Below are 26,810 nucleotides of genomic sequence, written 5' to 3' on the forward strand. Positions count from 1 at the left end.
AGCCTAGAAAATTGTGGTTTCCCTTGTGAAAATGGTATATTTTTAGTTCATTTATTATGTTTTTAGTTTATCTCAATTATATCCCTTTGTACTTCTAGTACAATAGTCGAATTCACAAATAAACTTACAAAGTCTACTTACCAAGGAGCCAAAATGGGTAAAAAAAAAAAAAAAAAAAAAAGGAAAAAGAAAAGAAAATCCATTATTTTTATTTATTAACTTAAACTCTGTCTTCAGAATGTTGCAAAGTTTCTCTCAATGGATTTGCTATTCCAAATTCTTCTCTTTAGATGATACCAACTGTGATGTAGTAGATTTCCAAGTTCTAGTTCTGGCTCTCACATACACTAGAAAGAAAGTTTGACTTTTTGATTTTTCAGTTTCCACACTTAGCAAATGGGCCTACTATCATGTGTCCTCCTATGAGAGAGTTGTTCTGATGTATGTTAGGAATAACATGGGCTTCCCAACCACACATATATGGGGAAAGTATTCTTGCTGGCTCTGTGATCTTGAGTGAATTTTTGAATCTCTTTGAGCCTTGATATCTTATTTGTAAAACAGTGATAATGGTAGTGTCTACTTAATAGGATTATTGTGGAGATCAAATTAGATAATATATGTAAGTACCAGAGACCAGGGTGATATATATGGGGTAGTTTCTCACTGCATGTTAAATTCTTTCCCTTCTTCCTTATAATATACGTACTATTATTATTTTACTCTTTTATAAACTTTATTTTATTTATATATGAATCCTTCTAAAATGGCATTTAAGACCCTTAGTAAAAAATATAAGAATAATAACCATGGCTTATGATTATATACCCAATACTTGAGAAATTAGGGCTAATTTGATCCAGCACATTTACTGATCTTTTGCCATGCATAGTACATTGGACCAGTGGAGGAGAACCGATCTCTTTCTAAATTCTTAGTGAGTCCACATTTCAAAACTGGGAAGATTTTTGTTTTATTCAGCTTTTGTTTTATTTTTAGCAAAACAAGAATGCATTATTGGCAATATAAGGGCTGTTACTTGGTGATAATCATTTCCTTGGATTAAAATAGGAACATTGATCATATTTTAAAAACTGAAATTCAACTGTTTGTAGAGACTCTCCTTCTAGAGTCTAGAGGTCTTTCTTTGGGAAAGGCTGCAGAATATTGATCTCAAAGAGACACGTGGAAGGAAACATTTTCCCAGCATGCATCTGTGTGAGACTTTAGTACACATACATTCATTGAAATAGTCCAACCTGTAAATTTTGAAGTAATCATTTTAATGTGGTTGCATATCTTCAGTCCCTTTAACTCCATTCTTAGAGACCTTTCCTTTATTTGCTTTGACCATCAGGAGGCTAAAAAAGTGAATCTGTGACCGATTATATTCACCTGTGATACTTCAGCTTGGGTCTTATTTTTCTTGGCCCTCATTTTTAGAATTTGTTTTTTTATTAGTTAACTCATAAGCTTTGTTGAGTAGGAGGAGTGTTAACATAATAAATAGATAGATACATGCATGCATAAGAAAAAAAAAATCTAGTTAAACCTTTTGTTAGAAGATATCTAGTTCCCAAATGGGCCAGACATTACCCGTCTTAAAAAGAAAAATGGATCAACTTACATCTCTTCTGCTCCCTTTTGGAAAATGCAAATCCCAAACTGAGTGTTTGGAAATGGGGCATTCTTAGAAGAGACCAGAAAATCCCTGTGATTCTGGATTTCCCTTGGGATCAGAGTGCTGGTTTGAACAATAATCCTGATTTTTAGCAGCTTATTATATGTGGTTCCGCTTTGCGCCAAGGGGCTTTATTTGTGCTTATAACTTCAAATTCTGACCATCAACCTCCATGTTGCCCATGTCAGTTTAAGATTAATCATGGTAATTCTCAAGGCCACTGAGTGCATGTAAGCATTTCCATCTGAATCGACACTCCTCCTCTAATCTAGAATCTAGGCTGGGGCGGCAGGGGAGGCAGGGGAGGCTGGGGAGGCTGGAGAAGCTGGAGAAGGAAGTTGACTTTGGGAAAGGACAATCATTTCAGACGTTTTTCCTGAGCACGGTTGGTTCTAGGAGCGCGAGGCTTGACTTCCCAGTATTAATAGTACAAGCGGGCACTTTCATGTATCCTTGCTGTACATTCCTGGCTCATACATTTTTATAGTCAGGATACATCAGATTTAGTAATAAAACTCCAGAATGAAGATATGCTTTGAGGTGTAATTCCTTTTCCAACACAGAAAAATGAAAAGGTCGTGAAGCTATAAACATTCTCCTGTTCAAGGAAAACAAGTTAGCATCAGTAAATTCAGTCTTCCTTAGAGTGCTGTTTGGGTGCCCATATTGCATCATGAGGGTCAGGAATGACTTAGGAAATTTTCCATGTAAGGTTGCCCATGGTGAGATGATCGCAAGAGGACTCAAACACCCTAGGTGTCCTTATAACAAACTTTAGGAAATAAGAGTTCTTGGGCCTTTGTGTGGAGCGCTGGTTTTCTTTTCGATCAGATGCTATCCCTACATCACATGTGCTCCGTTGTTTTGTTTTTCTTGGGGCTGCACTTCTGGGAAGGAAACAAAATTACAAGATATACTGAGTTATATAGTAGAATTGCATTACTACTACTATAGCTTTTTTTTTTTTTTTTTTTACTATCTGCCCAGCTTTTCTCTAAGTACATTGCATAGATTATCTCACTTAAATATCACAATCCTAGAAGGCAAGCATTATCATTATCTTTATTTTACAGGTGAGAAAACTAAGGCACAGACAGGGTAAGCCACTTGCCCAAGGTCACACAGCTATTAAATAGTAAAGCTCATTTTCTGATCTGGGCAGCCTGTGTGCAGAGATGCTACTTTTAAACCACTATCACGGAGCTGCCTCCTTAGTCATTTATTATTGTTAATATTTTATACATTCACATTGCATTAAAGCATTGTTAGAAACCTAGATTACCCCTCCCCCTTTTAAAAACAATATGCCCCAGATTTGTAGCAGCATCTCTGTGATGCCATTTGGATGATGATTAAGATCATACTGATGTGTTACGATGTCTAAGCATATGTGTATCATACGTCTGATAACTAGCATTTACCAATACGCTTTGTCAGGCATTGTTCCAAGTTCTTTACCAGCATTAAAACATTTAATCCGACTCTTACTTAGAACTTCTATTGTCATTAAAGATAATAACTACCTACTTTACAGAATTAAGTATGTTAATGTATGCAATGTGTTTGGAATGCATGGCATAGAGTAAATGCTCAATAAATGCTAGCTGTCATCCGTATGTAACAGATGGGAACTCTGGGGTGAGATACTTGCTCACAGGCACACAGCTGGTTAGATGCAGAGTGGGCTCTGAACTGAGGCCGTCAGGCTCCAGAGCCCAAGCTCACCTACCACACAAGCAAGAAAAATCATACTTCTATGAATTCTACTTTTGTTTTTACTTGCACTGATAGCCAATCAGAACTGAAGCTTTTATTTTACTAATGAGAAGCAGTAGTGTATGAGGAGTGAGAGGACGAGATCTAGAGTCCGCCTGTCTAGATGGAAAGATCATCTCCATCCCTTGATAGCTGTGCCACCTTGGGAAATTTACCTAAACTCTCATTGCCTTGGGTTTCTTATCTCTACAGTGGGGATAATTATTCTCTCAGGGGCTTGCTGTGAAGATTAAATGAGAAAAACCTGTCTAAAGCTCTTATGGTAGGTCATAAAATATGGTAGTATTCGAATAAGAGTATTATGGGTATTCAAAATAAACTTACATTTGCATTTCACAAGTAGACTTTGAATTTTCAAGTCACAGATTAAATCCCAGGAGCCCGATTCAATGAATACTGTCTTAGACTGCAAGCCAGAGAGTGGGCTGTAACGAAGAGGGCTTGAGGAGGAACAGGATGAGCTGCTTACACAGCTGGAGGGGCTAGTGGGGCACTGGCTGGAAAATGCCAGAATGATCCAAATTGCTACATTGATTATGGGCACTTAGAAACTGTGTTTAGACAATTTATTCTCTGGTTATATGGGGAGTCAAAATTCACTTGGCCTCGGTTATGACTACTTTCCAGACCTAAGATAGGAGGATGAGACTAAGAGCATATACAATGACTTTCTTCCACATCTTTGATTCCTTTAGTCTTGGACAAGAAGCTAAGTGGTACAACCTTCCTGCAGCAGTCAGCATGCACATTTGTTGTTACCTCCCAGTCTTACCATACACCCAGCATTTCTAGATAACAGTCATGGGTGCTGTGGCTTATACTTTTGATTTTTATTAATTTTTAATTTGTTTCTGTTGGATTTTGGATGTCTTATCTATGCTAATTCATACGCTTAAGATTTTTTTTTTTTTCCAGTCCTTGCTCTCTGAAAGCCTACTGTTTCCTACAGGGAATAGTTCTGGGAGGGGGGGAAACTGATAAATAAAAAAGCATAAACAAACCCAAGGCAGTGTTTGTTTCAAAACCCACTCCATTATCCAGTTGACTTTGAGGGATGTTGCTTCATTTTTCTTGCTTTCTTTTAATTTTGTTGAGTTCTGCATTCAAGACGACAACACGTTCCCGTGTGGCTACAGCCTACTTCCCCAGTCTGTTTACAATGGCAGTTCAGAGAATATTAATAGATGCTCTGCTAAAAGCGTGTACTGCTTCACATTAGTTTGGGACACACTGGCTTGTGTAGCACAACTAGGCTTCTTCTCTGCTGAGCTTCTTGCTAGCCCAGTGTACTCCTCCATTGCTAGGAGGAGACTATCATGTGTTTATTTTGCTGTGGCATCTTTGTTTCTTGCAGCATCTTAGAGCTGGTGTTTGAGGACCATGCTCTGAGAAATGCTAATTTATAGGGTGGTCATTTTTATAGGTGGACATAGTTAGAGAAAGATTCCAGAACTTAATGGTACTTGTGCTATTATTTTTTAGGGTTCAAATAAATGCCATACCACAGCTTATTAAAAATATGATAATCTTGAATTCAGAAGTTACTAGAGTGTTTTCCCCAATATTGAACTTAATAAAAAGAGGAAAATGACAGAAAAGAAAAACATAATTAATTTAAAAACACACTCTAATTCTCTAACAAATCCTGAAGCCACCAGAAATTGAATCTAACAGGATTCATATTCTATCTGCAGACAGAACATTGAGAGACACCTGGGGTACTGCAAGCCCCTCAACCATCAAAGATGTTCTTGCATTTCTTCTTCCTCTTCCTTCTCTTCCTCTTTGTTCTTCTTCTATGTATGCAAGACCGTACAATACAGATTAACAAACCACTGATAATTTTTTATAATAGCGATTGAAACAAAAATATTTCTGGAACACCCCCAGGGACCCAGAAAACCATTTTTTTTTCCTGAATCCCCCAATCCCAGGACAGTAAATGGGATGATCTATTGCAATATTTTAATTCACAACCTTTAATTCTTAGGTGGAAAGAAATTAAATTTTTTGCTGTCATGAAAATAAGAAGATAATATGTCAGAAAATTCAAAGGTCTTGGTGATTTCGTTAAGTTCAGATCCCAACAGGCACTGGATCTGATACAGAGTAGCCACCTGACACATGTTTGTGGCATGAACTTCATCCTATGCTTTGGCTTCCCATCTGTTCACGGGAGAGGTACGCAGAACACAGAACCTCTTCGGTTCCTTAGAGCGTGGACATATGGGCTCTGCAGTACTCTGTGGTTCCTAGATTGTCAGGGAACATACAAATGTCCTTTGGGAGCAAAGGCAAACAATATTCAGTTTGCTGTATATAATAAGAAGACCAAGTATGGGACGCCTGAGTGGCTCAGCAGTTGAGCGTCTGCATTTGGCTCAGGGCATGATCCCAGGGTCCTGAGATTGAGTCCCATGTCGAGTCCCACTCCCTGCATGGAGCCTGCTTCTCCCTCTGCCTGTGTCTCTGCCTTTCTGTGTGTCTCTCATGAATAAATAAATAAAATCTTTAAAAAAAAAAAAAAAGACCAAGTACAAGCCTTATTTTCAAAATTAAGTCTCCTTGCATTGGCTTTCTCCTATTCATTGTATATGACACCCTTTCAAACATGAAGCCATGAGCCCTCTTTTCTGCGCAGAAAGTAAAGCAGATTGTTATTGCTCTAAGAAGAGTCAGTCTGCTCTAAGTCTTTTTTTTTTTAATTTTTTTATTTATTTATGATAGTCACAGAGAGAGAGAGAGAGGCAGAGACACAGGCAGAGGGAGAAGCAGGCTCCATGCACCGGGAGCCCGACGTGGGACTCGATCCCGGGTCTCCAGGATCGCGCCCTGGGCCAAAGGCAGGCCCAAACCGCTGCGCCACCCAGGGATCCCCAGTCTGCTCTAAGTCTTGAAAGTTATCCACCATTTAAAATGTTTGATATATCATTAGCACTTAATTAACTTTTGGAAACAGGAACAGTTACCTTTCCCTCCAAGGCCTCTTTTGTATATTTTTTATTTCAGGATGACTATTAAAATGTCAAAAATATAATAAATACATAACTGCAAAGTGAATGCCTACTATTTACTGAATGCCTACTATGTACCAGACACTACACAATACGTTTGCAGATTTATATGTACGATCTTCCTTATTCTTCAAAGAAACCTGAGAACTAGTTATGAGAAATTCGTTTTGAGAAAATCAGGGCTCAAGATCAGATGATTTGTGCAAGATCCAAGAGCTAGTAAATGATGGAATAGGACAAACGCAGTTGTCTTCAGAGAAAGTGAAAAGTATTTGGGGAATAAGTAGTCCATTTCAAGCGTGTGGTGGACTCTGTAACTGTGGGATTAGTGGGAAAGGGGAAGATTGTGAAGGTGGCAGTGGGCTAAGGGTCTTTAGGGTCCCCGAGCAAGGGTCTTACGTCGAAGTGGGGTGTGATCCCCTTTTCTATCTTGCACCCCGAGGACAGCTTAAACCTTAAGAGGTATTCCATTCCAAATGGTTGTGGGCTTGGGGACAGCATATTTATCAGGATATCTTTCTTTGTTTAATGTTGGTTGTCATGGCAAAGTCTAGGTTTTTCCATTTTCAGATAAATGCATGAGATATTCAATAAAGTTTGCAGTTCAAATATGAAAAGGATATCTTTAGTGGATTCAAGGTCAGGAATAGTTAAGATTGTTCTTCATGCCATGCTACAAAGCAAATGAATATTATGTCTTTTTTGTTAACTACTACTTTATTTTTCACCTTTGTTTTACTTCTTGCTTAATGTTTGAGAAAAAAAAAAAAAAATATCCTACTGTTTTGAAGAGCTCATTCCTAAAGACTGGGGTTATGTCTTTAAAAGATGGATGAGCACCATTTTAATGTCTAACAGAACACCTTTGTCATACAGGGACTTAATGAATGCTCTTGGATGATCAAGGGTAGATGAAAGCATTGGGAGGCCATCTAGTCCGAGGCTTTGAATAAGATCTCCTCCAAGGTTTCTGTTGGGCTTGAAGCTTTATGCTTTCATGCTATCTGAAGTTTGCCCATGAAATGTGTGCTTTTGACATATTTTTAAAAGAAGAAGTTTTGATTCTCACAGTAGAAGAGCTCAGATGTCCAGTAAAATTCTGATATAAATTTAACTGGTTGAATTTCTTTTTAAAAAATTATTATTTAATAATAATACTAGGGAAGAAATAATAGTCAACTAATACTGACCTTTTCAAGGAAAAAAAGAAACTTAATTACTTAAAACAAGTCACTGTAGATCCTTACTAAGGATACCATGTATAAAAATAACCCCTAGTGGTATTAGAGTTAAATTTCCAAATCTGAGAAGATTTAAATCAAAACATCTCAGAGATTTTTTCTTCAGATCATTGTCTATAAGTTGATTCTAAATATTGAAAAACCAATAACCACATACATATTTCCAATAGAAAACAATGTCTGTGCTTTCTTGATGGTTTCAGTGACATGCCCCCTGTGCTACTAAAAAAAAAAAAAAAAAAAGTAAATTCTTATTTCTTACAGTTTACCAAGTTTTGAAAATCATGTCTTACTTCAGATTTTTCATAAGTATTCCATCAGATTATCTCAAATATTTTTCTTCCTGTTTTTAGTTGCCTTGTATATACTCAAGACAAAAAATATATTTCTACTTTATTATACCTTTGCTCTGTAATCACATTGTATATTTCTTGTAATCCATTTAATTATTTTTCTAGAAGCCATTCTTGGAGATTTCCACTGATTTCCATGTTCTAATTTTGACCAATTGTTTTCTAGGCCTGTTGCAAAGCTAACATCCCAAGAAGTATTTTCAAAGAACTCTTGAATTGCTTTCAACATTATATACCAATGATGTCTTTCCTTTTAGTCTTTTTATTCCTACTCAGAGTACTACTTGACATCTCCTCTTAGATGTCTAATAAACATCTCAAATTTAATTGATCTTCCCTCTAGACCTGCTCTGCCCACAGTTTTCTTCCTCTCTGCTTGTGGTGGCTCCATGCTTCAAGTTGCTCAGGCCAAAAAATCCTGAAACCACACTTGACTCTTTCTCTTGCACTCCGCATCCAATCCAACAGGAAATTCTTTAGCTTTCCTGCCAAAATACGTCAGAATCTAGCCAGACCTCTGCTGTGACCATGTGCATCGTTGAAGTGGTAGCCATGCTGCTCTCTCAGAATTGCACGTGACCAAATGATTTTGTTACCATTAATAAACTGGAACACTTAGGCAGAGACAGCTAGCTTAGTAACATGTCTTGATTCATTCTGTTTTGAAACCCTCCCCTTTCTTCCCCTCCCCTCCAAAAATACAAAACAAAACAAAAACAAAAACAAAACAAAACAAAAAAAACCATTTGGTGGCATTTGGTAGCTATTTTAAAATAATTTAGGGATTATCAAATAGTCGGGAACAGAAGTAATTGTTGAGTTCACGTCATCAATTAATTGTGTAGTGACTTAGGGTTTATAAAGCACTTCATGTTATTATATCATTGGATCTTCATAGTCTTTCTAGGTAGCTGTTTTTATCACTGTTTTGCAGATGGAGACACTGAGGTTTTGGAGTCTAAATGATTTGATCTCAACCCGCTAACGGTGATGACATCAGAATTGAAGTCCAATTTTTGTGTTTCTAACTCTCTCGTGCTTTCTTGTTGTTGTGCTTCTGTCTTCTGGGAGGCATAATTACGATCAGTGGTCTGAACTCAGACATTTTCACTGAGCAAAAGATGGACACCCTCATAAGTGGAGCTGTCCAACACTAGGCTGTGTCCCAGGGCTGGCTGGTTTTCTCTCTGTGGTGGTGTTTCGGTGGAGGTGGACCCCCGCGCCCCACCCCCTGGAAGCCCTGCTACCTCCACCACCTCTCCCACACTGGGCAGGAATACCATGGGAATCCCACATTGGTTAGGTAGCTTTTTGGGATGCCTCCCACATATCTTTTAAGGGATGAAATTCTCTTATTTATAAAGGCCTACGAGCATGCCTGCTTCTATAGAAACCCATACATCAGAGATAGTGCCAGGCCTCTTGTATTCTCATTTTAATAGAACTGTTTTTTATTAAATTATTGAATCTACTAAATTATTAGTCATGATTGCTTCTGCCTTCTCTATTAACTCTTTAATATTTAGTATCTTTTTTTTGTCCATCCTAGAGTAGGCCAGTATATCCATAATGAAAGTTAACCAAGTTCCCTGACAAATAGTTGAAAAATATATTCTGTATTTCATGTGATATGAAATGATATTCATCTATTCATTTTTCTTCATTTATAGTAAAACATTTTGTATCAAAACCTAGATGAAGCAAATCATTTTGACACTTCTATTATTTATTGTTTTTGTGTTGACTGGTTCTTACACATTAGAGATAAATGACCTTTCCATCGGGTTCCAATTCATGACTTCCGTTTTGAATTTCTTTTAAGATTTATTTATTTATTCATGAGAGACACAGAGAGAGAAGCAGAGACATAGGCAGAGGGAGAAGCAGGCTCCTTACGGGAGCCTGATGTGGGACTTGATCCTGGATCCTGGGATCACGCTCTGAGCCGAAGGCAGACGCTCAACAGCTGAGCCACCCAGGCATCCCCTGTTTTGAAATGTTTGATGGATATGAGAACATATTTTTATGACATAGGTTTTAGAGTCTGATAAGAAAGATTTATTTTATTTCTACGATCAAGATGAAGTAATTCTTACCTCTTATTTCAGATTTTGTCAGCCAGGCAAAGCATTTTTAAAATTCCTTTCCCAGGGGGGATCTCTGAGTGGCTCAGCAGTTTAGCACCTGCCTTTGGCCCAGGGCATGGTCCTGGAGTCTCGGGATCAAGTCTCACATCAGGCTTCCTGCATGGAGCCTGCTTCTCCCTCTGCCTGTGTCTCTACCTCTCTCTCTCTCTCTGTCTCTCATGAATAAATAAATAAAATCTTAAAAAAAAATTCCTTTCCATCAGGTTTATTTGTGATGTATCACCAGGCTAATGATTGGTTTAAGGTCAATGTTGGAGACCTGCCTTTATCTCCAACTAGCTCTCTTCTCCTTGGGCATCAGCACATATGGACACCATAGGCTCATCTTTCAGAATGGAGAGATGCTTTTCTCCCTTCCCTTTCATTCATAGTCATGAGTTGCAGGTATTGCAGACACTAGCTTGATGTGTAACTTTTGTCCTAAAAGCTGAACATTAGAGTATTTTGGAGAGTAACAAGTTAAAGACATCTGAATGATTTTAGCCAATGTGGGGTACAGATGAAAGAAAACAAGAGGAAAACCTTGATGCTGAAGTTGAGGTCTAGGTAGAATGACTTTTATTTATTGGATTAAAACATTTGGTTTTGGAAAAAAAAAAAAAAGGAAGTCTTAAATGAAGAAGGGAGGTTCCATGTCAAAAGAATGATGGTATTTCTTATTAGTAGACTTGTCACACTTTATATGATTTTTTTTCTTGCTATGTTACTTCCAATTCAGCTTTCAGAGTTGTTCACAAAGAGTTTGTACTTTTGATTGTAAGTTTACACACTAACAATGGGATAATTTGAAGCCCTTCCTCTATATTTTACTATTCAATGACTGAAAAAAGAATCTGACTTCTACAAATTGTTTGGTACTCTCAGGATAGAGACGTGGCCAGTGTCCAATTCCCATACTCATATGATCACAGGAATGGTGCAGTGAGTGAATATACCACTCTCTGAATAAGGCTGGCCAGGATTCAAGCCATGGTGTGCGGGAGCCATGGCCATAGCTAAGATGTCACTGTGCCCATCCCTTCCCAACTCTGTGCTCCGTGACATCTCCTTGGCAGCTTGAAATTCCTTGCTGGGAGTATTTATACCATGGGAACCGGCAAATATTACAAATCAGAACTCTTCCCTGACCCCAAAGAGCTGGTTGGTAAACATTTACCAGCGCAACCCTGGTTTGACGAGCTCAACTTATGTGACTTTGTTCAAGGTATTTGACCTCTCTGAGCCTCATTTTCCATCTCTGTAGAGTGTGGGAAGCTGGTATCTACTTCACGAAATTTTGGAAAAATTTACACGAGATAACTGAGATGGCATGAAACTTAATTAATGGCTGTACTAATGATGTTAATGATAGAAATAATAATTTCAAAGACAAATAGGTAATTGGTATTAATTTACAGGGCTGCCTTAGTGTTAGCTAAGTAGCAAGAGAAGCAAGATTGCAAAATACTGGGAGAAATTTGTATTTTTAGGTGGACATAGTCTCGGTGAGCTCTTTCTCTTATCGGTCTTTAAACTTTTTTGATTTAATTCAGCATCTATTTTCAGTATACATCATATGGCAAACCACTATGGTAAATAGAGTGAGGAGTGTGTTTTGTATTTTGCAGTCTGTTTCCTTTTGCTATTCTGAAACAGTAAAACAGTTCTAGAAGTAAGCACCAACAATTTATCATGTGTTTTTGTTCATCCTATCTTCTAAGACATTTTTAATATATTTATTTATTTATATATATAATACATATTCTATACATTTTTGTTATTCTGTTTATTATCATAGTAGTTTGGGAAATAAATGGGAAGCAAGAAATCGAAGATACACAAAGAAGTTGGCAATTATAGCCTTGATGCTTTCTCCCTATTGTAATAGAAAGAACGCTGTGAACAGGGAGCTTTTCCATGTTTGTTACTTTGTTGTTGTTATTTTTTCCCTATCTTTCTCCTTGTAAGGATCAGTGATAAAAATTGGTGAGTGTGGATACTCTTAGTGTCAGCTGGAGATGCTAGGCTGCAGTTTGCTTTCTTGCTTGTAGTTTGAGAGGACAGAGGCTCAAGGGTGGAGTGGGTGAAAATAGATACCTAAAGAGAAGGGACTAGGGGCCTTTGCCTACCCAGCAAAGAACAGGGGAGGCTGGTCTTGGCCTGTGAGCCAGCCTTGAGGCTGTTTAGAAGGGGTTGTGAGGGAGGTTTCCTAACATATGGAGCAGTTGGAGAAATTTGGAGATAAAAGGAAGAAGAGTGTTTCAATAGCTTGAGGAGAAGGTAACAAGCAAGGAAAAATCAGAGATGCAGGATGTGAAATGAAATGATGGAACTTTCCATCTTAATGTAGACCATCTGGTCATCTTATCTTTAAAGCAGTGATTTTTCAGACATTTTTCATCTTATATCACAATGACCATATGTCCCAGATTTCCTAGATTGGGCCAGATGTCAAATATTTTCACCATTGTTAGATCATTGGTCCCTAATCAGGATTGGAAAATATGATCACTATTCTTACCTCTTCCTCTCCCAACTTCTGTTTACCTTTATCACATTCAGTATCCAGGTAGTTAACAGCCATCTCTAAGCAGCTGTCCAAAGCAGTGGTTCCCAGATCCGACTGTGTATCTGAATCATCTGGGACATTTGTTAAAATACTGGTTTCTTGGTACCTGCTCCACCTTTATAGACCTGCAAATTTAGATACATTAGGATCTGGAAGATATTCAGATGTCTGTCTATATTTTTAACAAATATCTTATGTGGTCATGGGGCCGCTGGCCTTTGGATAGGCTTTTAGAACCTGTGGACCTATCAAGACTATTCCCACCTTCCTTCCTCTGAGCATTGCAGAGCCTCTTACAACAGGATTTCTCTCACAGAGGGTCCTTTGACTTCTGGAATCTTTGAACACCTGAAATTTTAATACTAAATTTCGTTGTATGGGCCCATAAGCAATTTCCCAGGAGAGGACCACAGCTTTAATCAAGTTCTCAATGGAATTAATGGCCAAGAAAGGTTGCAGACTCAGGAGTACGAGATCACTCAGAAGATAGAAGGCATTTTTTCCTAATGATCTCAGACTTAACTGCCCTCATGTTTTGTTTCGCTTTGTTTTGTTCGTAATTAACCATATCTAATTACTGATCTAATAGGAGTCTCTTTCCTAGGTTTAAGGAAAACACACACACATACACACACACACACACACACACACACCAACGACTTATTCTAAAACAATGATTCTTCTTGCAGACCAGTATTAATTTACCAGCCAATAACATTTCTGTGTGTGTGTGTGTGTGTGTGTGTGTGTGTGTGTGTGTGTTGAGGGTGATGGTTTGTTGGGTGGGGTGATCTGATCACCTAATTTAACCTCCTCGTTTCCTGGGCTATCCCTGCTCAGCCCTCCTTTGCTTACTGCTTTCCCTGTGTATCCATTGAAACAGGTTATAGATTTGTGATCCAGTGAAATCCTGTCTGTTTTAAACTTTGGGGTTAATGCTCTCCAGCTGTGTTGCCTCAGCTCTGGGGAGACTTCTTCCTTGACAAGCATTTGTGGTTTAAGGAGCCAAGCAATAGACTAGAAATTCAGGGGTATGAGTTCTAACTTCGGGTCTGCCCTGACACAGCGTGTGACCTTGGGCAATTCATTTGATCTCTGTCCAAACTCTCTGATGCTTGATAACAGGATTTTCTAGAAGTCTCCCTGCCAATAAAGACATATGGAACCACTCCTTGGTTCCACAAGGGAAGGCTACACTTCATTATCCTTCAGGCTTTTAACTCTCTTTCTCCATTTGCCCGCTTTCCCATGCCAGGGACTCCTGAGTCTTACTGTGAATCTTTTCCCAAGTCTTAGAAACTACTTTCTTATTCTTCTTTCCAAAAATGCGTCAGCCATGCTACTCTATTTCAGTCCACCCCAGGATTCCAAACTTTGTCCCTGGTTGCATACCCCACAAAACGAAATTGCCCAGGTTGCCACAGAACAGTGTGGATTGTGCAGAACAGGACTCCTCCATGGATTTCACGTGGCTACTGTACATATGAGAGAGCTGAGTTTCTCTCTCATCTCCTCCACTCTACAAAGTACAATTTATTGCTTTATGAGCCTCTACAAATCATTTTTATACTCCCTCTACTTTTTAACATCTCCTTTTATAGAAAATGATTAAGTTAATAAATTTTATTAAAAGCAATACAATTCCAAGAATTTTTTTTTTTTGGAGAAAATATGCACTATTTCAGCTTTTGGACTTTGTTCGGAGATCATTTACTCTGATAATATGTGTCTTTCAAGTTTTGGGAACACACACACACATATTCCAGTGTGTAATCAAGAGTTTTGCAGGGTGGCAGAGGAGAAAACAATGTTCTGTAAGGAACTTTTAGATTCCTGATAATGCTTCTCCTTTTAGAATACAGCTGGGGCAGTAGAATTGTGAGGATTTCTCTCTTACTAGTATCTTGCTCTGCCTCCTGCTCAGGATGCCGTGTCCTTCTTGACATTGGGTTTTGATGTTACAGTCACTCTATGTCTGCTGATGATAATTAAAGGTCCTGGGACCGAAATCCTAAAAAGAGTCAGCGTGTGATTTGAGGGAAATCAATCAAATGGATTTGAGTTCCCCAAGGAGTGGAGTAACTTTCTTGTGTGCATTAAGTCAGACACCGTCTGACTTGGAGTGGTGATGGTGGTTGCTCCTCTGGGATGGAGAACCTTCCTTCCCCTGGATGCCCCCCTCACTCTCTACTCGGTCTGAGGCTGCCCCCAGAGCCCCTCACCTTGACATGTCTCTCCAGTGGATTCCTTCTTCTGTGGCCCATCCTCCTTTCACTCTCCGCCAAGACCTCTTGGGGTAGCTGCCCACCTGGAAACAATTTGATAATCTAATATCTACATATACTTTCACTGCCAAGGAAGCATATGAAAGTAACAATACTAGTTGCATTATTTACTGTGTGCTAAGACGTTTCACAATGCTTTCCATGGAACTTTGATGCAGTCATTACAATAATCCTGTGAGGTCTTTTTTCCACCCATGACCTATATGCAGAGCACAAAAACATTCAGGTGATTGGCCTAGACTCACCCAGTGAGTAAAGGCAATCTGATTGGAGACTGGGTGCATTTAAATGATGTGCTCCATCTTGTGTATTTCCTTATCTCTTATTTCTCTGTTTTTTAAGTCAACTCTTCGCCCACTGTGAGGCTCAAACTCATGACCCTGAGATCAAGAAGCGCATGCTCAATGGATTGAGCCAGCTAGGCGCCCCTTGATGTGCTCCAGCTCTGAAAAAAAAGCCAGATGCACTCTTACCTGGGGCTTTAAAACTGTGATGGGGAGCCCCCAGGCACAAGAAGAGCTGCGCTGAGGGAGACAAGAATTTGGCCAGGGGAAGAAGCAGGTGGACAGGGCTCTGTCCCTCCTCCTGCTCCTCTCTCTCTCTCTCTCTCTCTCTCTCTCAGGCACACACACACACACACACACACCACATGTGCACACACACGAAGCTGAGCAGATATTCTTTTATCTGTTTTCACAATGGACTTCCAAGTAATATTTCCTTTGAAGAGTCTCTCTGTGAAATACAAACAAGCTTTGAAAATGACTGCTTCCTACCATCCCACTTATCACAGGGCAGTCTTATCTTTTCCCCCCGATCTGGAAATGCTAACATAACTCAGATGGTAGCTGAGGTCACCCTCTTCTCTGAGGTTGCCCTGTCCTTGGAGATCTAAATAAAATTGTCTCTAGCACCCATTTCCTATCTCGGGCAAGGTTCCAATGCCATCCCCCAGATTGGGGCAGGCTCTTGAACCTGCAACCTATTTGCATGGGCAGTGTTTCCCCGGGAACTCTTGACCTCCCTGCATCCTACCTCCCTCAGCTGCCTTCTCCTCTGTGTTCCTCTTTGACCTGGAGGGGAGCTCAGTCCTTTTTCCTGGACTTGCCCTCCCACTTCATCCTCAGTTCACTCCCACAAGGAACTGTTCTGTCGTGAAGACCTGCAGGCCACAGGGGAGGGTACATATCCCAGCAAAACATTTAAATGGAATATTAAGCATCCTTGTTCTTAAACCAAGTTAAGTCACTTTGCCACCAGGAATTTTTAATTAACTGCATTCATGTGCACAGCGGGTCCGGGGCTTCTCACTCCCGGTTCGGTTCCTTCCCCCCTCCTTCTGCCCCCCTCTCCCCCCTCCTCCCCGTCTCTCCTGTCTCCCTCCTTCCCTTCCCCTCTTCCTCCTCTTCTCCCTCTTCCCCTCCCCTCCCCTCTCCCTCCTCCCCACCCTCCTCCCATCTCCTCTCCTTCCTCTTCTCCCTCCTCCCTTCCACTTTCCCTTTCCCCTCCCTCCTCCCTTCCCCTCCCTCTCCTCCCCCTCCTCCTCCTCTTTGCCATCACTCAATTCAAAATTCCTCTACATTTCCTTAACTAGGTTTTCTTTCCTGCCTCTTGTTCACCATGTCTCCCAGAATCTCCCCTTTTCCACCCCAAGCAACGAGCATCAGGGTATTTTTGTAGACAAAGACAGTTTTCTCTCTAGAGAAACTGTGGCGCAGGCAGTGGAGAGGGTCTCCCCCAGCTCCATGAACACAGGGTAGCCCTCCTGGAGGTAGGGAGCCAGCGGATTTGCAAGCCCATACCAGAGGCTACTTCAGCCCTTATTTACTGAAGCAGAGTCAAGGGGCCTTGCATAAAGGGTGGGTGAGCAACCTGTTTCCTGAGCGCTTAGTATGGAGTCCTCAATTAGTAAGCAGATGCTCAGCATCAGGCACTGTGCGAGGCACCTCGCAATTTTTATATAATTGAAACCTCATGCTCCGTGAAGTACGTATTTCTGTTTCCTCTTAACCAAGGACAGGGGAAGCAGCGTGCCCCAAGTCTCCCGGCTGGAAGCTAGAGCCCCCTGCAGTGGGCCCTGCACCCATGTCCCATGCTCTTAACTATAGCCCTACGCTGTTCAACCACCTAGCGGTCAAAAGAATACTTCTTTTCCTAAATGTCTCAGTCCACCTTCTGGCATCCTTTGCTCCCCACGGGAAGTTCCTCAGACTCCATGTCTTTTTCCTGCCTCCTGAGAGACTCTGAGGGATGCAACTATTTTCGGCTCCCTTCTGGGAATATGTGCTTTTTCCAGTATACGGCAAAGAACTGAGCTTATCTGCAAGTCATGTTAACTGTATATTTAGATATCTGTATCTCTAAATGAAATGTGCTAAGTAAACTTTTTTTTTTTTTTTTTAAACAATAATGACAGAGCTCATGGGGAAAGGGCCCAGACAGTCATGGGCCTAAATCCTGGTTTTACATCTTCTTGTGTATCCCATGGCAAGTTGCTAATCTTCCCGTAGCTTCCATTTCTGTGTCACATGCACAGTAATACCTACTTCCCTGCTGTAGTGCTTGATCCTCAGGATATGCTTAATAAATGGTTAAAAATGCTTAATTCTTCTCTTTCCTTTTATAGTTCTAGCAGAAATTCTCCTATCGGCATATGCACTCAATATTTGCTCAAAATACCAAGTGATTTCAACATTGAAAGTTGAAGGAAGGTGATAGGGGAACCTATTCTATTTTTTCAGTTTTCCTTTGTAGGCACCTTGTTCTTATAAAAAAAAAGGGTAAAAATAGAGGTATTTCTAAATGCTGACAAGAGGAGGCCTGTTATCCAGCTCCTACTCTTGGTGAAGACTGAAAGGCATGCAGACAAGAAGATCGAGGTAAAAGTGAGACCACGAAGTGAGACCACCTTTGCGGGGCTGGCTCGCAGGACAGCCCTCAGACTGTGTGAAGGAGTTGAGGATGGTTTTCACATCCTCACACGTGAGGCCTGTGCTCATTCGAATATAGTGGTTTACTGACTATTTGGGATTTTTATGTGATCAACATTTACTATGTTGAGTGATTTTATTTCCAGATTTACTGTATATTAAATATGTTATTTAATGGGCTCATTCAAATGCAAGGTGCTCACCACAGCTGAGTTGAGTGACTAGAACCAATCCAAGGACTTGACAACGACCTTCTCTCAATAACCTTTAGCACAAAATATCTACACTGCACTTGTCTAGAACCACTGATGAGGCAGATATGATTCAGTCATCAGACTCTGCCATTTAATTATTCTTCTCATATTTGTGGTTCCTGTCAGGTGAGACCAGCTGCTTCAGGCCTGCTGGCTGGGGCCGGCACACCCAACGGGTGTTGGTGTCTTGAATGCAGAAATTTTGTCTGGCAGCAAATCCTGCTCCAGCTTAACATCCATAACTACAAGCTAAAAGGGAACCTATGCCCAAGAGAGTGTGCATTCTCCCTTCAGGTTCTAAATGACCTCTGAGAATGAACAATAGGAGCAAAAAATTTGAAATCTGATCTCCGTGTATGCACACTTGCTACATTGGCTCTCAAACCTTGCTCCCCATCATGACTGCCAGATTCCTAGATGCCACCCCTTAGAGGTTTTGATTTGGTTACCTCAGGATGGAATCCAAAAATCTTGACTTTTCAAAAGCGTCTTTCTTTTTTTTTGGCTTTTTATTTCAATTCCAATATAGTTAACGTACAGTGTTATGTCAGTTTCAAGTGTACGACCCAATGATTCACCAAGTGTATATATTACTCAGTGCTCATCACGATGAAGGGTATTCTTAATCCCTATCACCTATTCTTCTTGAGTATTTCTGTAGAGAGAGTGCTTCTCTTTCAGTTAACTACATTACAGACAATCAGTACATGCACATAGCTGCTTCTGCTCCTTTTCTACCTCTGAAGTACCTCTATCCTTCCGCCTTTTCCTCCTTCCTGTCCAATCCCATGTTGTTTCTTTATAAAAGTTGTGTTATGAATATTGTTGCGTTTCCATGGGCTCTGAAGTGGAAGAAGGAACTGCCATGATAATCCACATAGATCACTCTTAGGCAGGGATCTCAGTAAGTCTGATTTGCCTAAGCAATGACTGGATTCTTGTCCAAAGCTCTCCTTACTCTGCTTGTCTCTCTTGGTCGGGGAGGAGTCCAGTGCAGGTAACAGAATTGATGGCAGAGCCTTAACTGTCCTCCTAGAAGCCTGTCACCACCTCTGCAGGGAAACTGATGATAAAGAAGCTATTGCTGCCAGAGTTCTGCTTCCTCTGCTGCCCCAGGAAAGCAACAGTGGCTACTAAGCCAGGAAGGGCCTAATTCGGGAACAACACAATCTCTGGCAGAAAGTGGGATGCTCTACACTCTGCTTCGCTCTCCATGTGACTCACTATTTGAAATCAGAATTTCATGTAAGTTCCTCTGATTGGTGGAAACTAAGTCTTGCCTGAAACCCTAGTTACAAGAGTGTCTTGGAGTTGTTGTGTTTTTTTTTTTTTTTCCCCAAATTTTAACTCTCCAATCTCTTGCTAACTAGAAGGGAGCTAGAATAGATCTTGGACCAATATATTCCCAGCATCTGCTAATTCCCTTGCAGCTTGAATGTTTTCACTTCATTTTATTATATTTTCAGAAGTGTCATCATTTAAAAGTTAATTTGGGTCCTAAAATTCTGCGAATACTTTATTATAGTCATTGTTTCTGTGAGGGGGGAAAAACATTTCCAAGATCAAAAAAACATTCTTATCAATATATTTTTAGATTGAAGCTCTTTATAATATGAAGACTGCCTTTTTGGAGAAGCTTTCTTGTTACATATATGTAAATGCATATGTGTAGGTGTCTATGTGTATGTGTGTTCTATTAATGCAAATGACCTTGACCTAGTACATATGCTGTCATTATTATTGACAATCATAATGATCAACTGGAAGCCCTGCCAAATTCTGAAGTGCCATAATAATTATAGTGGATAGCATTTACTGAGCACTAACTTTGTACCATGAACCATGCTATATGTGTCCTTATATTTAAATTCTTAAAATTCTGAGTTAGGTATCATTATTATCATCCCATTTTACCAAAAAAGAAACAGAGACCAAGAACTTAAGTAATTTGCCAAAGATCCATAGCTGGTAAGTGGCACAGCCAGGACTCAAATCTAGTATTCAAATCATCCAACAAAATTCATATTAGTATAATTTTAGTATAGGTGTTTTATTTTAATCTAATACCAGATGGCATAATTTGTTCTTTCTCCATCTTTCTGCCTCTTCGCTGCTGTTGCGTGTATGTGTGTGAGTTCAGTTTTGGACATGTTAAATTTGAGGTCCTACCCGGGGAGGTGGGGGCATTCTTTCATCTTCTCATCTTTGCTTAGAATGAAATTTAAGATAAAAAGTTTATTCATCTACAGTTCCAAAAGAAATACTAACCCACATTTGTCCAACTGGTAAGCAGGAAAGGAGAATGTATAGGTTCACAGCTCATCAGAAAGTAGAACACTTGTGATACTTCACCATCTGGTGGTCAGAAACTCAAGGGAGCCATCTGGGCACTAACTAAGCAAAGACCATGTTATTGAGGTACCTTCTTCCTTAGCTGAGAATTCTGTTATAACTTGGCCATTAGCCAGTTCTGAGGACGGCTGGCTTGCTGTCATGTGCAAGTAGAATTCTCAGTTCATGCTCTAATCCGTGCAGATCTTAGCGGGTATGCCAGTCGTGTGCATTCCTGCACTCCACGGTTCCTGATCCTGCACTTCTCCACTGCAAACCATTCCCACTGCGGCCGTCATGACCCTTCAGTCATATCAAATCATATTTCACACTCTCGACCACTTGCCCTTTCTGAATTCTATCCCCCCATGACATCTGGAAGTGCACACCCCCTTCTGGTTTTCCTTCTGCCCTTTTAGTCTCCCTTCTCAGGTACCTCCTTAAAAGTTTTAAGAAAAACTTTTTCTTGTTTTGTTGGTCCTTAAAATTGAGTTATTTATCAGGGTCCCGTTCTTGGCCTTTTGGGTTCAATGGGGAGCTCTCAGCAAGTCTTAGTAGTTTCTAACTCCTAACTTCATCCCCAAGGAAGAAGGATGATTAAGTGGGATTAAGGGCAGTGACATTTATTAGATCCAGGTGCAGGGGATTCTCTCTCTCTATATATATATATCTCTTGATTATTACCTTATATAGTCCTTCTCTTCCTCCCATGAAACTGGGAGTGATGTGGATTTGGGGGGCCATTACTACCAGGGAAATACCTTATCCCAAGAATTCTTCGATGCCTGGATAAGATGGTTTCTACCATAGACCATGGGAAAGGTACCTACTTTGTCTTCTTGTTTACTTCAGTCTACTTTGCCTTTGACACAGTTTCCCTTGACATTGGAGTGGTCACATACAGAAGACTGAGACTTGTGTTTCATCTTAGGGCAAATGCACTGAACAGCCGTCTCAGCCTATTTTAAAGGTTCTAGATCCTTTGTATCCTATCCATCTCTGGCATTAGAGCATGGGTGGTCCAGCCTCACACACCAGGCCACTTTCCATAGTGGTGAAGGTGCTGTGGTGAAGTGTTACAGTGGTAAAGCATATGCTTTGACCTGGTCATAGTTCTTGACTCTGAGTTTGTATTTCCTTGGGGGAATTTGTGATGGGCGTTTGAGGGTGAAGGGTAGAACTTGGGAATTCTATGGCAAGACAAAGTTTGGGGTTCCGGTTTTTTAATATCTATTAATATATTTCCATCATAGTCATGGCTAATAAGAATTACTTCTCACCCTATATATCCTTCTTTTGCTTCTAAATAGAACTCAGCTACCTTTGTACATACTCGCTTTTCCAACATTCTTATCTTTAGTTGAATTGTCTCTATTATATACCAGACACATGTAGTCCTCCATCATCTGGAAATTCTTCCTTGGACACCCCACAGGATCTTAAACATGTCTCAACTAAACTCAGATCTTTTCTTCTCTCACCCCCTAAATTTGCCCCTCCTCTTCTGGCTCAGCAGGAGCAGGCACTTTAGTCAGAAACAAGCCTAGGTATCTCTTAGCCCCCACATCCAATCTGTCATTAAGTTAGAGAGAACGTGGATGGTAGCTCCATTGGATCTGCCCTCTCTTCTTCACTCCTGCTTCCACTGCCTTCTTTAGGCCATCATTTCTCATATGTTTTATCACAGTCTTAAGAGGTCTCCCTCTCCCCATCACTACCTTACAGCCTCCAGGTATACATGGGATAGAGGCATCTGCTTTCAATCTTTCAGAACAAGACCCAAAGCCCCCATCTTTCTCCCCTGTAATTATCTCTGTCCTCTCACTGCCTATGCTGTGCTCACCTGCACAGCATCCAGTCCCAAAGTATGTGCTTTCTACCTGTTTTGCAGGAAAAAGGGGACTCAGCCACTGCAGCCAGGCCGCTACTCCCTCTGCCCCTACTGTCCTCACCCTGAGGGTACTGCTGCTCAGGAACCTCTTTTCTTCCTGGCCTCTCTCCTTGGGACTTGTTCCTTCCATATCATCATTTAGCACCTTTTGCTTTTCTCTGTTATAGTCCTGCCTCATCATATGATAATTTTCCATGTACTCACCTGTTTACTCATCTTCTATGAATCTGTGATATCCTTAAGATGTGGAGCTAGGCCTTTTTCAGGTTTACCTAAGCCTGGTAAAGTAGGGGACCATACAGCCTGACACTAAGCATACTTTGTGTCATTTAAATCAATGAATGATATATTTTTCCAGAAAAAGGACTTGTGTGCCATCCCTCAGAGATTTGTATTATCTAAACATTTTAGCTCATCATTTGGAATCAAGAAGTCTCTTATATAGAGAATAAGTAATGAACCAAGAGCAGAGAGAAAATTCTCTCTCCCTAAGCATCATTAGAGTAGTTGGAGAGAGCGTCACAGAGGAAAACCTTTGAGGATAGCCTTAAAGGTAGACTCAATATGCCAGAGACACAAGAAGCAGAGGGACTTTCAAGTTATGGCTATCAAGATGATGTTTGCGGGCTGGTGCCTGACTGGTTCAGTCAGTAGGGCATGTGACTCTTGATCTCAGGGTCTTGAGTTCAAGTCCCACGTAGGACATGGAGCCTACCTAGAAAAAAAAAAGTGATGTTTGTGGACCTACACCTAATCCTGTGTGGCTAGAATAGGGAGTAGGAGTGTCACAGGAGGAGGGGGTCAATTTTGAAGGGCCTTGGGAGGGAGAGTATGTCATCTGAGGGCACAGAGTCTTTTAGTGACTAATTTGAGAACTGAGTTATTTGAGAATGAGCCAGGAAAAGTATTGTTCAAAATTAGTATCAGGGGGCACCTGGGTGGTTCAGTCGGTTGAGCGTCTGCCTTCAGCTCAGGTCATCATCTCAGCGTCCCCGGATCAAGCCCCATATGGGACTCCTTGATCAGTGGGGAGTCTCCCTCTCCCTCTGTCCCTCCCATGCTTGTGCGCACACGTGCATGCTCTTTCTCTCTCAAATAAAGAAATAAATAGAATCTTAAAAAAAAATTAGTGATCAGAGTTAAAGGTGGCCTCATCCATCAGATTACATATCATGAACTATCAATCTTGTGAATCTGCATTATATATTTTATCCAAATGTAAAATTTGCATTACATAGTAAATATCAAGGGACGAAAATATCCATGACCCTTTTCAAAGATCTGTCAACCCCCAACCAGAGCTCCATTTGTAACCTGCAGAGTTAGAATAGAAAGCTATGGTTTACAAAGGAACATCTCCATTTTTGAGGCCAGTTTCAGTGAGGGGAAGACAAACCCAGCACTTCAGAGGAAGGAAGGTTCCAGGGGCGGCCTGCTTCTATTTCTCCTGACTTCTGCCCTCATGCTTCTTTTTTTTTTTTTTAAGACTTTATTTATTTATTTATTTATTTATTTATTTATTTATTTATTCTTGAGAGACAGAGAGGCAGAGACAGAAGCACAGGGAGAAGCAGGCCTCCTGCAGGGAGCCCAATGCAGGACTCTATCCCAGGACCCTGGGATCATGCCCTGAGGTGAAGGCAGACGTTCAACCCCTGAGCCACTCAGGGTCCTCTGACCTCCTTATTCTTGGTAGAAGCCTGCACTTAGCCATCGAACGTCCCCTACTTCCTGCATCAGTTAGTGTCCTTCACTCTGCTTGCCATCACTTCTCCCCTTTCCTCTGTGCCATCAGGACACTGCTTCTCTGTAACGGCCACCTCACTCCACCTGCCATTCCACTCGGCCCAAACCCAGAGTTGTCTGACACCAGCCACCTACCTGTCGGGTCACATGGAAGGAGGAAGGCCCTGTCCTGCTCCAGGTCGGCTCCCAGGAAGCAAGGAAGTAGATCCTATCCTCATTTCTCTCCTGCTTCTTCAATTCACACTAAAAATGCCTTCTAGATTTATATTGGCCATCTTGTAATATTAATCTAGCTTCATGAATACTGTAACTCTGTGCTCTGAGTGCATCCATTAAAAAACAAAATCTCAGATCGGATTAAAAAAAGCCTTCTCTCCTGGTCATCGCTGCTTGGCCCAATATCTGAGAACCGTGATGCTATTTCCTAGGAAAGAATAAGCACAAAACAAGGACAAGCAGCCACTAGAAAGAGCAGACCTCGGATTGCAACATCATTTGTGGTTAAAAAGGTTTTGCACGTGCACACTGGTAACATGGGGACCTACCCTGGGACTTCAGGGCTGTCTTTCTCTTGTTCTCGCTTCCTCTCTTAAACGGAGACGAGGGCCCTCGTGACCCGATCGCGGTGCAAGTTAGAAAAGCAGAGACAGAATGGAACATTCTTTTGAGTACCTACTCTATGCCAAGAACTTTCTGAACCCTCATGACTGAAAGATAATAAGATACACGGTCCGTCCCCAAAGAGTTCTCAGTTTAGGAAAGAAGGTAAATTTGCAACAAATACTTAAAACATTTTAGAATAGAGGACGCCCAGGATTCTGAGCTAACAGAATGGGAATTGGTTAACTGGTGACTCTGTGTGTGTGTGTAGAGAGAAAGAGAGAGAGAGAGAGAGAGAAAGAGAGAGAGAGAGAATCTCATTTGTTCCATATGAAAATCCCACGAGATAGTAATATCTCTGTTTTATAGACTAGAAGGTTGAGGCTTGGAGTGGCTGTGTAATTTGACCCAGGTCATGTAGTAGGTGCTTCACTGGACATTCACACCAAAATCTGTCTGACTCCAAAGTCCCAAGTTCTTTTTTTTCACTCCACTGGCTCCTGTTTCCGTAAGCCTGTGTCCTGGGATGATAGAAAAGGACAACTGCAAGAAAACAGCAAACGGTGTTTGTTACCATGAGTGCCCTATGGTAGCAGATGTGTTGCACAGCCTTCGCTGGGTGGTTCTGGGTTTCTCTCAGCATTATTTCTATGTAACAAGACACCAGTTAGCCTTCAACACATGCTCCCCATTTCTGTTTAATAACACCTTTCTTCCTAACTGTGGCTGTGAATATATGGTTATGGATTTTGGACATAATATGCACCCAGGTGAGAGTTAAGATTACCATGGGATGTTAGTTGTCCCTGTCACCCAATGTTTGTTTAGGTTTAGTTTTGCAAATTCAGCATTCGAGAGTTTGTTTTTCATCATCGGAGACCTAAATGGGCAGATGCCTCACAAAGTGTCAAAAGAGCCCTTTCATGATCTGAAACGTTGTGTCTGAATTGGATCAGGGTAACTGGGTTAGTATTGTGATCAGGAAGGTAAGACCACAGATTTCTCAGGTCAGATCCTTCCTGTAGATGCCCATCTCTCCTAAGATAGAAAACCAATTCCATCTCCAAAGCCTATGCAAAGTATGACAGACACAGCGGGAAGACCACGGAGTTGAGATTTTTGTGATCACTAAGAGGTCCCCCCACATTCTCTGGGAAGACAAAGGTCTACTTCGTTGCTACCCAGATTTGAACATTCTTCTTTGGTGTCATTCCCCTATCTACACTCACCTTCGACTTTTAACCCAGCTTGGTTTTTGAAGTTACTGGATTCTTTCTTTGGACCTAGACCTTACCCCCTGGAGATGCTCCCAGGCCCAGAGTCCTTTCTGTTTTACCGGAACGCCAACTCCATGGAAGCAGAGGCTTCCTTTCCCACAATCTACTCCATGGCCTGGAGTAGTATCCTGCATAATATGTGTGGTGTGAATTTGGCTCTACTGGACACCCAGAATAACCCATTCTTGTCTAAGCTTATTTTCCTCCTAGGATGGAAGTTCTGTTGCAGTCCTGGTCATCTAGCATCATAGCAAAAGCCTTTAAAAGATTTTTTCCAGTGTTAATGAGATACAGTTGCCATATAACATTGTATACATTTTAAGTGTACAGCTTAATGATTTGACATGTGTATAAATTGTGAAATTATTACCATAGCCGCCAGTTAACTCTTCTCATCTCACACAGCTACAATGAGAACTTTTAAGATCTACTCTTCATACTTTCAAATATACAAAACAATATTATTAACTATAGTCATCATGTTTTACATTACATCTCTACAACTTATTTATGTTATAGCTGGACGTTTGTACCTTTTGACCACCTTCATCTAATTCCCCCACGTCCTACCCCCCTGCCTCTGACAACCACAAATCTAATCTGTTTCTATGAGTTTGGGTTTTTGAATTCCACAAATAAGTGAGAACATACAGTCTTTGTTTTTCTCTGTCTGACTTATCTCACTTAGCATAATCCCCATCCCTATTGTCATAAATAGCAGGATTTCCTTCTTTTT

The 26,810-nt window shown here is 40.7% G+C and overlaps 1 protein-coding gene and 1 long non-coding RNA gene across 3 annotated transcripts in view; one reads left to right on the forward strand and one right to left on the reverse strand.

The window, feature by feature from the left end:
- The window catches only part of SUGCT (succinyl-CoA:glutarate-CoA transferase), a 712,850-nt gene that overhangs the window by 475,147 nt on the left and 210,893 nt on the right, over positions 1-26,810 (forward strand). The window lies entirely within an intron of this gene.
- LOC144293489 (uncharacterized) lies at positions 579-15,071 on the reverse strand. Its single transcript, XR_013360709.1, has 3 exons — positions 14,983-15,071; positions 12,713-12,885; positions 579-2,568 (listed from the first exon to the last, which is right to left on the reverse strand). It is a non-coding gene; the product is annotated as an uncharacterized LOC144293489 (long non-coding RNA).

The sequence above is a fragment of the Canis aureus genome, chromosome 21 (assembly GCF_053574225.1).
Source record: "Canis aureus isolate CA01 chromosome 21, VMU_Caureus_v.1.0, whole genome shotgun sequence".
NCBI classification, from domain to species: Eukaryota; Metazoa; Chordata; class Mammalia; order Carnivora; family Canidae; genus Canis; species Canis aureus.